This window comes from Puma concolor, chromosome B4 (assembly GCF_028749965.1).
Source record: "Puma concolor isolate L17-30 chromosome B4, mPumCon1.1.hap2, whole genome shotgun sequence".
Lineage (NCBI taxonomy): Eukaryota > Metazoa > Chordata > Mammalia > Carnivora > Felidae > Puma > Puma concolor.
Genome location: NC_141673.1, coordinates 30253548 through 30267320, shown reverse-complemented (window position 1 = coordinate 30267320; position 13773 = coordinate 30253548).

The following is a 13773-nucleotide window of genomic DNA, read 5'->3' as shown; positions in this document are numbered from 1 at the left end:
TCATTTGTGTTTCAACAAGTACTTACCAAGCACCTATAACATGTTATGCATGATGTTAGGTCTGCTGTGGATGAAGATGGCTGCAGAACAGGGTGTGTGGAAAGATAGAGAGGAGAGTAGTCTGGAAAAACAGACTGCGTTGATGCTGTTGCAGACATTGAATGTCACATTAGATTTTGATACTAGCTAATATTAATTTAGAAAAGCATAGCTCTTCTAAATATTTTACGTATTTTGACTTAATTAATTCTTTCAGCCACTTTTTATTCCTTCCATTTTGTAGGTGAGGCACACAGAGAGTGCACACTGAGGCACCAGAGAGTTTAAATAAGTTGCCTAGGGTCACACAGAGGTACACGGTAGAGCTAGAATTTGAATTTTAGACAGTCTGGTTTTATAGTGTGTGCTTGTATCCATGATGCTACACTGTGAATTGATTTCCACCTTTTTAGAATGTCAATTCCCTCACCTATAAAGTAAGGGTAATAATAAAAGTACCTACTTCACAGACTTGTAGTGAGGATTAAATACGATAATATATGGGATGTAGTTTTGAAAAGTTATAATGTGCCACATGGCATTATTGATATTATAGTGTAGTAGTAAATATAAAACAAATTTTCAAATAAATAAAAACATGAGTAGTTATTATATAACAATGGGCATAACCCTTACTGACATTATCAGCCAACTATTAGCTTTAATTAAATGAATGAAAACAAAATTAGAGAAGGAAGGGTAAATCCAAGTGAGAGGGGATAATGGTGGCCATGATGGTGATGCCACTAAGGAAACTACGATCCATGTAGCAAATATTGTTGAGTTGCTTATTCTATCAATGGGCACTTAATTCTAAACAAGTCTCTGTCTTCATATGTTTGCTGTCTACAATCATTAAAATTTATACTACACTTCATGGTTCATTAAAGGCTCTCAAACCTCGATTTCTTGATCTTATCATCCCTTGAAAAACTTTCATGGGAGGTTAAATTATTCCTGTTTTCTAGATCAGGAGTTTCAGTTCAGAGAGCTTGAGTTACTTCTCCAATACCACACAAGTAGAATGTATTAGAACCAGGACACAAACCCAGATCTTTTGCTATCCACAACACTATTCTTTCTATAACACCAGGCTGCCTCATGTCATAATAATAATAATAATAATAATAATAATAATAATAATAATAAAGCACTTAGCCAGACATTGTTCTAGGGCTTCACCTAGATGAGCTCATTCAACACTCCATAAAAGACCCCTGCAGGATATATCTTATATTGCTTCTGTGAAATACCAGGCTGTGCACTAAGGTAAGGTGATGTCTTTTGACATGAATTGGTAGACTTTCTTAGCCTGATATGGCTCTGTGGGGACATTCAATTCTATAATTATGAGTCTACACACTGGAGATGAGGGACCTGGCCTTGAGCAGGAAAGTCTGTTTGAGCTGGTCTGACAGTTACAGTGGGAGAAAAATGTTCCTTCCCTCTCAGGAGAAGAAAGATTAAAACTGTCTATGGGCTGGAGTCTTCTTCTGAAAATCATAGCTCTGTGCTCCTTCTACAGCAGTAGCAGCCTGTCTAGATTCCTACAGAATGAATCTCATGGCTAAGTCTAGTCTGCCTCTTTCACAATCGAGATGTGAGAAAGCTGAGATGACTCCCTGCCCTGATATACTAGCCTGGGTCAAGGCTAGAACATAAATAGCAGAAAATGGAATGAGTGAGTGATAACACCCAGCTGGAAACCTGAAACCTGGCACCCTTAGACCTTGTTATTGGTAAGTGTTCTTTTTTAGAAACAGAAGGATTGTTCCAGGGAAACAGTGAGAACTGATAATTGATAACAATTAAGTAGTCATAAGGAGAATGAAATTTAACGAATAAACTCTAAGTCATTTATATGAGGTCTTCATGGGGGTCACAGCCTGTATTTAATAGCAGTGATTTTCCAAATTCACTTAATAGAAAAGAGGCACTATTGAGAAATTTGATCTCTTTCTCATTCTAACCCTCCAACCCCGTAACCTTAGGACCTCAGCCATAGAATGCACACCCCAAATTGGGTGGCTCAAACTGGCCTGATAGTTCCAATTCCTTCTTCTGTCAATGAGCAATTGCATACTTATACACCCAGCAAAATGCTATGCTTTGAGTTTGGAGAATCAATATCTTGTTCTATGCTCACTCCTAGAGGCTTCATGGGTGGGAATGTGTGTGTGTGTGTGTGTGTGTGTGTGTGTGTGTGTGTGTGTGTGTATGTGTACACATGTATGCTTTATTGGTGGTGGTTGGGTTTGAGTTGGGGTAGGGGAAAGGCTAGTTCTCCATATCAGGGGTAAATGTTAAATTTCTTGATTATTAATTTCTCTAAGGGTACAGTTTTCCTTCTTGCTAGCAGTGTTCCTGAAAAATCAAAGCAACCAATTAATCACATTTTTAAAATGTTAAAATTTATTGATATTGGAGAAGGATGTGAAAGAAAGAGAACACTTTCCTGACTAAACAGAAAAGCTCTTTTTAAAGTTTTTGAAAAAGCACTTCCAGTGAATAAGCTATCACAGCTAGGTGGGACATTGTAATACTTACTTTTAAAATTAAGATTACTAATTCAGACATTTGAGACATAAAGAGAGACATTTCAGACATAAAGAGAGAACTCTGGAGTCAAAATAGTGTGGGGGCACTCACGGTAGATTTTAGTTAAAAAAAGAAAAAGGAAAACCTCTATATACCCTGAAAATGTATTTTATTGGAAGGAAGAAACACCGAGCAAATTAATCAAGTAAAAAAAAAAAAAAACCCTTATAAATGTATTTCCATTTCCTTTATAATACATAACCAGTAACAAACTGTTAAGCAGAGTCTTTCCTGTACCCCTGTGTATACTAAAGATTCACCATCACTTTCTCCTCCCTTCTCTCCTGACTTAAATATATAGTGCAGTGCATGGATATTGTCTTTGACTTAATAATTTTTCATTCTCTTCCATTATGTAACATTTGTGCAATTAAAATTCAGCTCCAAGATAGACTCTGATTTACTCCATTCAAACAATGAATACCACTCCCTTTGATAATGACTGCTTTAAGGACCCAGAGCTAAGCCAATCATCTATTTCATGACTCTCCTCTGGAGCCAGTTATTGGCTCAGTGTTGAATTTGTGAGCTCCTTTGAACAATCAGAGTGAGGAAGTTCTATGACTGACATTTTATTTTCCTCTTCATGTGAAAAAGAGAGAATTCAGCTTTGTTTATCATTGATAATTATCTTTCAATTAGGAGACTGGGGAGAAGAAAAGAATCTAGGTCCCTGATGACGTGACTGACTTGTTTGATTAACCTACTGCAACGTCTGCTCTTTACTGGGCATCCATTTACTTGAGCCAGTAAATTTCCCTACTGGATTTCAGGTACTTGTTTCTTTTTTGTTTTTTGTTTTTTTTTGTTTTTTTTAAATTTTTTTTTAACGTTTATTTATTTTTGAGACAGAGAGAGACAGAGCATGAACGGGGGAGGGTCAGAGAGAGAGGGAGACACAGAATCCGAAACAGGCTCCAGGCCCTGAGCAGTCAGCACAGAGCCCGACGCGGGGCTCGAACCCATGGACTGTGAGATCATGACCTGAGCCGAAGTCGGACGCTCAACCAACTGAGCCACCCAGGCGCCCCAATTTGTTTGTTTTTTTATGTTTATTTATTTTGAGAGAGAAGACAGAGAGAGAGCATGTGTGAGTGGGGTATGGGCAGAGAGAGAAAGGGAGAGAAAGAATCTCAAGCAGGCTCCTTCCTCCCTGTCAACACAGAGCCTGACATGGGGCTTGATCTCACAAACAGTGAGATCATGACCTGAGCTGAGATCAAGAGTCAGATGCTCAACCAACTGAGCCCCCATGTGCCCCTTAGGCACTTGTTTGTAAAAATGTTCTGAGATATAGAGATACTACAAGTCTTTCTTCCTGGTGATGGACATAGTTAATCAAAAGAGAAACTCAAAATTCTTGCCACATTTACACAACTTTTTGCAAAAACCAGATAAATACAAATTAAAATTTTATTTTAATTTAAAATGTAAATCTTTGCACATATAAGATCTTACTCTCAATACCAGAGGATGAGCACAATATCTAGGTTTTCTTTGTGTTCCCAGCCCCTACTATAAAAACTGAATAAATGGTACCATCTAAATGGTGTGTCTACCAAATGTAGTTTGAGTAATATAATATTTATTTAAGGTATTTATTATTATTTACATTAGGATTTATTTATTTATTTTGAGAGAGAGAGCTCAAGTAGGGAGGGGCTGAGAGAGAGGAAGAGAGATTGAGAATCCCAAGTAGGCTCCACACTAGCAGCATGGAGCCGGACTTGGGGCTCAAACCCACGATTTGTGAGATCCTGACCTGAGCTGAAACCAAGAGTTGGACTCTCAACCAACTGAGCCACCCCAGGCGCCCCTATAATATTTATTAATATAGCCTGTATTATCTCAGTGGTTTGAAATTATGCAAACTATTCTTTGGAATTATATCCAGTTGCTTGATTTTGAGTACATGGAACTCTCCATGAGCTCACATCTTAGTGAGGGAGACAGATATAAATAACCATTTATGATATAAAGTAATAAACTTAGAAGTAAAATGCTTCCAGGGCCTGGAAGAAGAAGTACCTGGCTCTGACTACAGTGAGGTCTTATCGAGGAAATATTTCCAGAAAACTACATTCTTAAGAGTTGTGTAATAGTTTGCCTGGCAGGCATGAAGACTGGGTGGTAAAGAGAGGGCATTCTAGGCAAAAGAACAAGTATGTGCAACAACACAGTTATGTGGCAAGTAAATCATGGCATGTTTAAGAAAATTTAAGTAATGGAACATTTCTGAAGAGGAAAAGAAAGGAATTGATATTTGTTAAGCAACTGAGTTGTGTTAGGAGCTGACCAAGGTTAACATATATGGCCTTACTTAATTCTCACATCAAAGACTTCATAGGTTAGGAACAGGAGGCTCATCTAGGCTGGGTGAGTTGGCTGTTTTTATAGAGCCAGGAAACAGTGGAGCTAGGATTTAAATCTGGGTTAGTCTGGAGCTAATATTCAGGCCTCTCTCACTAAAATTTGATGTCTGTCTGACTCTTAGGCACATGGAGGCCACAGTGGGAGATAAAGCTTCAAAGGTAGGGAATGCAGATATGAGGATACTTATACCATATGGAAGTGTTTCATAGGCAGGTGGAAGCACGGGCTGAGATGATTTACCTGGTAGTTAAATATTGGTCGGTTATCATCCTGTTGGTTGTATTTGTCACGTATGCATAGTCAAAATCACTCAGTGATAACTTTCAGGTGTGAAGGGAGAAGGTCAAACAGAGCTTTAGGGAATGCCAATATCTAAGGGGTATTTATGGAAAAAGAGCCAGAAAAGGAGACTGAAAAGGACTGCCCCTCAAATTAGGAAGAAATCCAGGAAAGGGCAGTGAGTGGAAGCCAACAGAGCTCAACATTTCAACCTAGAGGTGGTAGTTAGGAGTATAGAATCCTTCAGGAGAAGGTAATGGTTAATTAGACTTCAATAATGTTGGTTCCCCCATCCTTATCCCTGTTGTTATCTAGGAAGTGGTGGGTGGGGGTAATTAAAAGGCAGCTTCTCACTCACATTTATAAAAACACTCTTAACAAGAGTGGCCACCCAATGGGAACAAGATATTCCAGGAGACATTGATATTTGGAATCCTATTGCAATCTTAAAGTTGGAAAAGACCTCAGAAGTTGCCTGTTCTAACTAGTCACCTAGTCACCACAGAGGAAAAGACCTCAGAAGTCACACACACACACACACACACACACACACACACACACACACACACACATTATGTAACGGCTGCATTAGTTGAACCCTTATGCTGATACTTGCCCATCTAAGTATACGGGAGGCTTATTCTTGATTATCATTGAGGTTAAAGGCCTATAACACACCTGAACATAAACATTCTTGTTTATGTTGATCATTTCTTCTTCATAATGTATCAGTAAAAATAACAGCAATAATTCATATATTTGTATCACCTTTATAATATCTTACAGGTTTCAAAGCACTTTCACACATATTTATGATTTGATTATCTCCATAAACCTGTGAATTAGGCAGAGAAATTAAATGTTCCACTTTATAGATGAGCAAACAGAGGCTTAGTGAGGTTAATGTAAATTAACCTAAGGTTCCTTAGAAATAGATCAATGAGGCCAAAAAACAAAATCAGCTCTGATTCCTAGTCTTCTCTTGGTCCCAGTACCATTAGTGGATCATTATATAATGTGTGTGCTGGTATCTCTCTTGTCTTCACTTTTTTTCATGCAAAGCTTATTTGTTCAACTCTGCAATAATGCTCGAAGAGTGCATTCCAGGTTTACTTCTCTTCTGGCTGACTCTTACAATAAAGATGGCCCATGAGCAATGGTTCTTCCCATGTCAGTTACCTGGCATTTGGACCACATTCTCAGACATGCAGTGAAGATTAAGAAATAAGTGTTGCTTATTTTATTTTTTTTTTTTTTTTTTTTTTTAAAATTTTTTTTCAATGTTTATTTATTTTTGCGACAGAGAGAGACAGAGCATGAACGGGGGAGGGGCAGAGAGAGAGGGAGACACAGAATCGGAAACAGGCTCCAGGCTCCGAGCCATCAGCCCAGAGCCTGACGCGGGGCTCGAACTCCCGGACCGCGAGATCGTGACCTGGCTGAAGTCGGACGCTTAACCGACTGCGCCACCCAGGCGCCCCATGTGTTGCTTATTTTAAAGGAAGTGAGCTCCCTATTATAGCTGGATAAAATGGTGACATGGTTCTATTTTCATAGCATTTAGATAAGAGACTAAAGAGTCATCTGAGTAATTTCACCACTGTACAAAGACACTATGGATATTTCAGGCCTGTTGAGTAAGTTCTTTTGTTTTTGTTCGTGTGCTTGAATTCTCCATATAGTTCTCTGTCCTAATCAATTGATGAGCTGCTGAGTTTGCCCTTCACTGTATGAAGAGGTGCGGCAGAACATGGACATGTTATACTCTACAAAGCAAACAACTTGTAGAGAAAAAAAAAATTCATACCTAAAGATAGACGTGACTTTTTATTTCTCTGACTTTTTTCTTCTATAATCTAAGAGCAGTGTTAGAGTTAGATTTCATGTCTTGACATTTACATGCCTGGAGATACACAGAATTCATAACTTAGAAAAGAGTGCAGGGATGTAACTTCTATGGATAGGGGCCTTCTAATGAACCTATCTCAGTGGATGTACTTGTGGTTTACAAGTGTTTCTGTGGTTTTCACTATGAGTCCTCTGCCCTGCCCTGTATATATATTTTTCTCTTTAGAGGCACTGCTCAAAGGAAAAAGGAATATATCTGTGACTAGTTTGTGATGTATCCATCTTATACAGAAAGAGATTTGATCTCTCATCGAAGGTCATGTTATTATGCTCTTATCTACCTGGTCTATCATTCACACACACACACACACACACACACACACACACACACACACGAGAGAGAGAGAGAGAGAGAGAGAGAGAGAGAGAGAGAGAGAGAGGAAGACAGAGAGAGACAGAGACACACAGAGATTGAATGAGATTCCTGTGTACACCATGAATAAAAGAATAACTGCTAAGGCCTCTTCTAATTCTCATTGCCTTTATTTTGGCATTTTATGGATGTGTATGATGAACCTCACAGCCTTTAGATAGGAACAAAATACTTTCCTCCATTTTGTTTTATCTTTTTATCTCAGACTAACTCATTGTCCTTTCCTTGACTTCCCTCTTCCCTTTTCTTGTAAACTCAGCACCAACAAATGTGATCAGCTTGCCACCCCATTCAAGTTAATCTTTTTTAGTGCCTACCCACAACTTGGTTTTGCTGAGTAGTTAATCTGGATGAGGAAATATCTACAAGGCCACTTGGCAAGACATGCGATTTTCCATTCTTTTTGAAAACTAATGAAAAGGCAATTATTGCCTCACACTGTTCTGAGTATTCCACAAAGAACTGCTCTCTACTTCCTGAACAGAATCATAGGTGTCTGCCTTTTATCCTCAGCCACTCCTTGGCTTCTTGGCCTGATATTCTCTAACACTGAGATAAACATATCTTTGGGTCTTGAAAAGTGGCTGCATTTCTCAGTTAGGAACAACCATTGTACAAGCAGAGAATATTTGTTAAGTGTGTATATGTACCAGAAAATGGAGGATATAGAGGTAGATGAGATAATCCTGTTCTTTGCAAAGAGCTCCCTGTCTAGTAGATGAGACTACCATGTTTTCAAACAAATTTGGTAATTTCAATTTGTGATACTTTCAAATTCAAAGAAGTTCATGCTAAGTATAGACATAGAGGAAAAGAGACTATAACTAGCTTTGGTAGTGCTGGATAAGGAGGACATTCTAGAAGAGTTGAGCTCTGAGCTAGATTTTGGAAGATGAGTAGGGATTGTTAGATGAATACTAGGGAGACTGGAAGTGGAGTGGTAGGGAAGGGCATGGAAGGAAATGAGATTTGTAATAAAGGCAAAGGTCAGTTCATTATCGGTTTTGGGGGAACATGACCAGATTTACAGTTAGAAACATTTTGACTGTACGTAGATGATGGATTTAAGCATAAGTGCTGGGAACAATTAGGTATCTATTTAAACTGAACTGACAAACTACTGCCAAGCAAATTTGGCCTAGCAACTGTTTTTATAAATAAAGTTTTATTGGAACGTAGTCACATCTATTTGTTTATGTGTTTATGTGGCTTTCATGCTACCTGGGCAGAGTTGAGTAGTAGCAGTCCAGACTGTATGGCCCTCAAAGCCAGAAAAGTCTTTATAGTAAAAGTTGTCAGTTTAAGGAGTACAAGACTTAAGGTAATGGAAGATGATGGCTTGAACTAAAGCTGGGGTGGTGGGAATAGAGAGGAGTGGGTGAGGCAAGAGTTGTCTAGCAAGGAGTAAGGATAGAATTTGGGGTGGGTGGGATGGAGAGAAGGGCAGAGATATGAGTGACATAGGAGACTGTGAAGATGCCTAGTTTCTGCATTTCCATTTAGTACAATTTTAGCATTGTGTCTTGTGTAAATATACAAAAGAGGCTTTGTCCCCAAGGAACTTCATTTCCAGCAGAAGTGACATATATACATAAAAATGTGTGTGTATGTGTGTGTGTGTATATTATGTATATTTTATATTAATTTACATTTATATGTATTTTTTATATGTATATTAAAATCTTTAACACAAGGTTGAATGTAATGAAGTCTTGGCATTTCAAGGATATTGTTTATTTTACTTTTTTATTAAATTTTTTAATGTTTTATTTTTACTTTTGAGACAGAGAGAGAGAGAGAGAGAGACAGCACAAGCAGGGGAGGGGCAGAGAGACAGGGAGACACAGAATTCAAAGCAAGCTCCAGGCTCTGAGCTGTCAGCACAGAGCCAGACATGGGGCTTAAACCCACAAACTGTGAGATCATGACCTGAGACAAAGTCATATGCTTAACCAACTGAGCCATCCAGGTGCCCCAGAGGGGGATGTTGTTTAGATGAAAAATTAGTGAAGATTTAAATGAATAGCAATAGTTTTGAAGAATAGAGAGGCTCTAGACACAGGGATGGATAGGATGAAGGGCCTTCTGGAGAAAGAAGAAGCAGGAGCACAGATAAGGATCTGGACACCAGGTGGGGAAAAGACAACGTTGTCAATTTTAGGGGCTTGGACTTTAATGGATAGGCAATGAAAATCTGAGCATTTCAAGCAGAAAAATGATAATACCAGAGCTGTACTTTGGTTACTCTGGCAATGAGATTAGAATCATTGAAGAAGGAAGAGACCACAAAAGAAAAGAAACTAACATTTGTCTTTCAAAGCTTAGCTTTGCTGACCCTCTCTGTAAATATTTGTCTTTCCTTTATGTTTCTATCACACCCAAGGACTCCTTGAATCTGAGCACTTACTATGCTGTGTTGTATTATTATTTAAATTTTTTTTTCCCAATGTTTATTTACTTTTGAGAGACAGAGACAGAGAGACATAGAGACAGAGCGTGAGAGGGGGAGGGGCAGAGAGACAGGCAGACACAGAATCCAAAGCAGGTTCAAGGCTCTGAGCTGTCAGCACTAAGCCTGATGCCGGGCTCGAACTCATGGATCATGACCTGAACCGAAGTCAGAGGCTCAACCGACTGAGCCACCCAGGTGCCCCTCTGTGTTGTTATTATTTCCTTGTCTATAGAACATGAGAGGCTAGAGACTGAGATATTCTTAAGAGAAAGTGATTAAGACCTATCTGGGTTTGACTTTTATTTTACCATAATCTCTCCATACCTTTGCATCTTCATCTAGAAATAATAACTATAACTGCTTGTATAATCAATAATGATTTTAACTATTTGTTGTGATTATTAAATGAGTTAATGTGTAAAAAGCTCTTAGAACAGTGGCTGGCTAGTAGTGAATAAATGTTATTGATATTATTCCCAGTGCCCAGCCCAGTGTTTGGAAACTAATAAGGGTTTTGTTGAATGTGTGAATTTAAGTGCCTACAATGAACCAGACTGGTTACTTTGAAGTCTACTCACCACACCCCTGCGAGAAAGATATTATTTCCAATTTTAGGCAAGATGAAAAAGCTCTGGCTGTGAATGATGAGGCCAGGGTGTAGTAGACATAGTAAGTCCTGTTAATAGGGAGTCAGGAGGAGAGGGAGAATCTAAAGAGATGAGAGTAATGATGGATGGCCTTAGCCCTGGAGGAGATGGGACAGGGACAGCATCAAAGGCACAGGTGAAGGTCTTCGACTGCTTTCCAGATACAATGCAGAGGAGACACTACAGATGGTGAATGTAAAGGGAAAGGGAGGGAAGCAAGACCGTTAGCTAAGTAGGAGGTAGGAGGGCTGGAAGAGGGAATCAAGGAACACTCCCAGTTCTTGAGCTGAGGAGACTGGAATGATGTTGCCTTTTGTAGAAATACAAGTGTGTGGATTTGTTTTGTGGGGCATGAATTTGAGGGCTTAGTTTTAGATATGAAGAGTTTGATGCTCCCTAAATGTTAAGCCACGAGTTGCAAATGTGGGCCTGGAGCTTGCATGAAAGGTGGGAGAGGAGAGAAACACGTGGAAGTGAGCAGTGAAGTCACAGATGTGACATCAATGAGCAAAGCACAGGGTCAGTCAGTTCCAAAGACTGCTTTTTTTTTTTTTTAATGTTTATTTATTTTTGAGAGCGTGCAAGCAGGGTAGGGGCAGGGAGAAGGAAACAGAGGATATGAAGCGGGCTCTGAACTGACAGCAGAGAGCCCAATGTGGGGCTCAAACTCAAACTCATGAACAGTGAGATCATGCCCTGAGCCAAAGTCGGATGCTCAACCTACTGAACCTCCTAGGTACCCCAAAGGCTGCTTTTTGACTCAGCCTGGGACTGGCCACCAGGATTCCACATCCATCCCTAATACATGTTCATGAGCTGATTTGTGACACTGGACTTTCTCGCTGGCCAGTAAAGACAGGGTAAGTGACCAGGATACAGAGAATCCTCTTTCAGGATCTTTCTGCATGAGTGAAAAGCTGTGGCTAGAGACAGGTAAAGCTCTCTAACCAGGGAAAGAGGAGCTAGGAGGAGCAAACATAGGCCTTAAAATGTCAACTTCTTTTCAGCTTTTGGTGCTGGCCACAGAGCCCAGCCTTTCTTGGCTTCAACAGGCACAGAGCTTTAGAAATGAATTGAATCAGTTTCAAACTATCCCCACCCCCACCACCAGAGAATTTGATGCAAGTGAACTTATTTGGTCAGAGAGGGTCATAAACACATCATAAAATCTGACCTTTCCAAGAAGGGATTATCTATAAATAACTGTGGTTATCCCCCAGGGTGCTAGGCATAAGCCTGGTGGAGGGCAGAGAGGAGAGCTATTTCCTCAGAATCCTGGGCATCACTCTGAGAGGTGAAGGCAGAAGGGCTTTGCAGAGGCTCAAGTATAAGCCCCTGCAGTCATACACCCATTTCCCTCTGGCAGGACCATTGCCACTTTGATGGGACTCCCTTCATTTTGCTGAGCAATGGAATGTCGCTACCAGGAAAAGAATGTTAAGATTTCTGTTGCTAAATATTTCACTGGTGAAGCTCCTTTTAAAATATTAATTGTGGCAACGTTGGAAACACATAAAAGAACTGACAATCATGCTTGTTCAGACCACAGAAGATTTAATTTCAAATTGTGGTTTTGAATTGCTTTTTTTTCCTTCTGTCTGTAAGCAATGGATTCATCAAAATCCTTTCTTCTGAATAAAAGAAGAGCCCCTAATGGTGCCCATTCAGTGTCATTAATGTGGAGGAGGTGAGTGATACGAGAGGGGTCTATATTATTTATGATGAGCCCATTTGTGAGCCAAATGAATTTCAACAAGGCCTTCTAGCTGATAGCGAGGATAGAAAAGATATAGAGAGGAGGCAATGGAAACCCATTTGGAGTGGTTGCGAATAGATCCATTCCCTTAGATTTCCAAGATAAGAAAGAGCCTACCCCGTTTTGTGAGGCTTGGCAATGCAGTGATCACCACACGGTTACTTGGTAACCTATAACAAGAAAACATTGTCTTGTTTGCTAGATCAAGGCAGTTCATTTTCTCTTTGTAATTTCTGTCTAGTAATCCTAAATGTATGAAGAATTGGAATCATGGGATCTTGTGGCTAGGAGCTTTGTAAACCTGATGGTGTGAGCTAGACTATCATTTCTTTGAGAGTAGGAACCATGCATCATCTCATACCTTTTTTTTTTTTTTTTAACTCCAACAGTCATAGGGCCTGGAAAAGAGTTGGTGCCTATAAAGATATAAAGAATGTGATGTAGAGCATTCATTCTCAACAGGGGGACTGTCACACTCAATGGGGTGAAAATTTATTAGATATTACAATCTAAATTCTTTAAGGCTCAAAGCAATGAGACAAATCTAGTATTTATTTCATGGCGGTGTGGGAAACAATTAGGAAAAAAATGTGTAGAAAGCCTCTGTGGGGGAAGGGAGGCTTTCATTATCATGAAAAAAAAAGTTGAGAAATACAGGTAAAGAGCCCTGTATTTTGGAGTCAGAAGGACCTTTTCAGAGTCTCTACTCACTATCAGTGTAGCTCATCTCCTTAAGCTTCAAGTGTCTTCATCTCTGACACAGTGAATGATGATCATGTTATAATAAGGGGAACAACTTTGTTCATTTACTATCTTTATACTCTCCACCTAACGCAGTGGCTAGTACAAAGCAGGCTCTTAATAAGAGTGTGTTGAAGGAATGCATATATGAATAAGTGATTCTGTCTCAAAAGGTTGTTTGATGATTAATTGCAATGAGAGCTGCAGAGCCCCTTAGTACTCGGTAATTTTAGGTGCCCATAAGTGACAGTTGTCTTTGTTTGCCCCCTCCCCCACTGTCCTGCACACACAGACTTCACAGATGAGGACATGAGACCTAGAAAGGGCAAATAACTTCCCTAATGTCATTGAGCAGGTCTGTAAATCATGCTAAGAATTGAAGCTGGTTCTCTCAGCTCCAATTGAGCCTCATTTAATTATTATTATAATTATTTCCCTAGAATACCTACTGAGTTCTCCATATTCTTAGAAAGAAAGTTCTCGCATCACTGAAGTATAATCAAGCCATATCTAAATTGATTTCAATTGGCACCATCTGGATGCACTGAGTACAAATTCACATGCCTGGAGCAATCATACAAATGTTCTACCCTGCCATTAAGAGGGA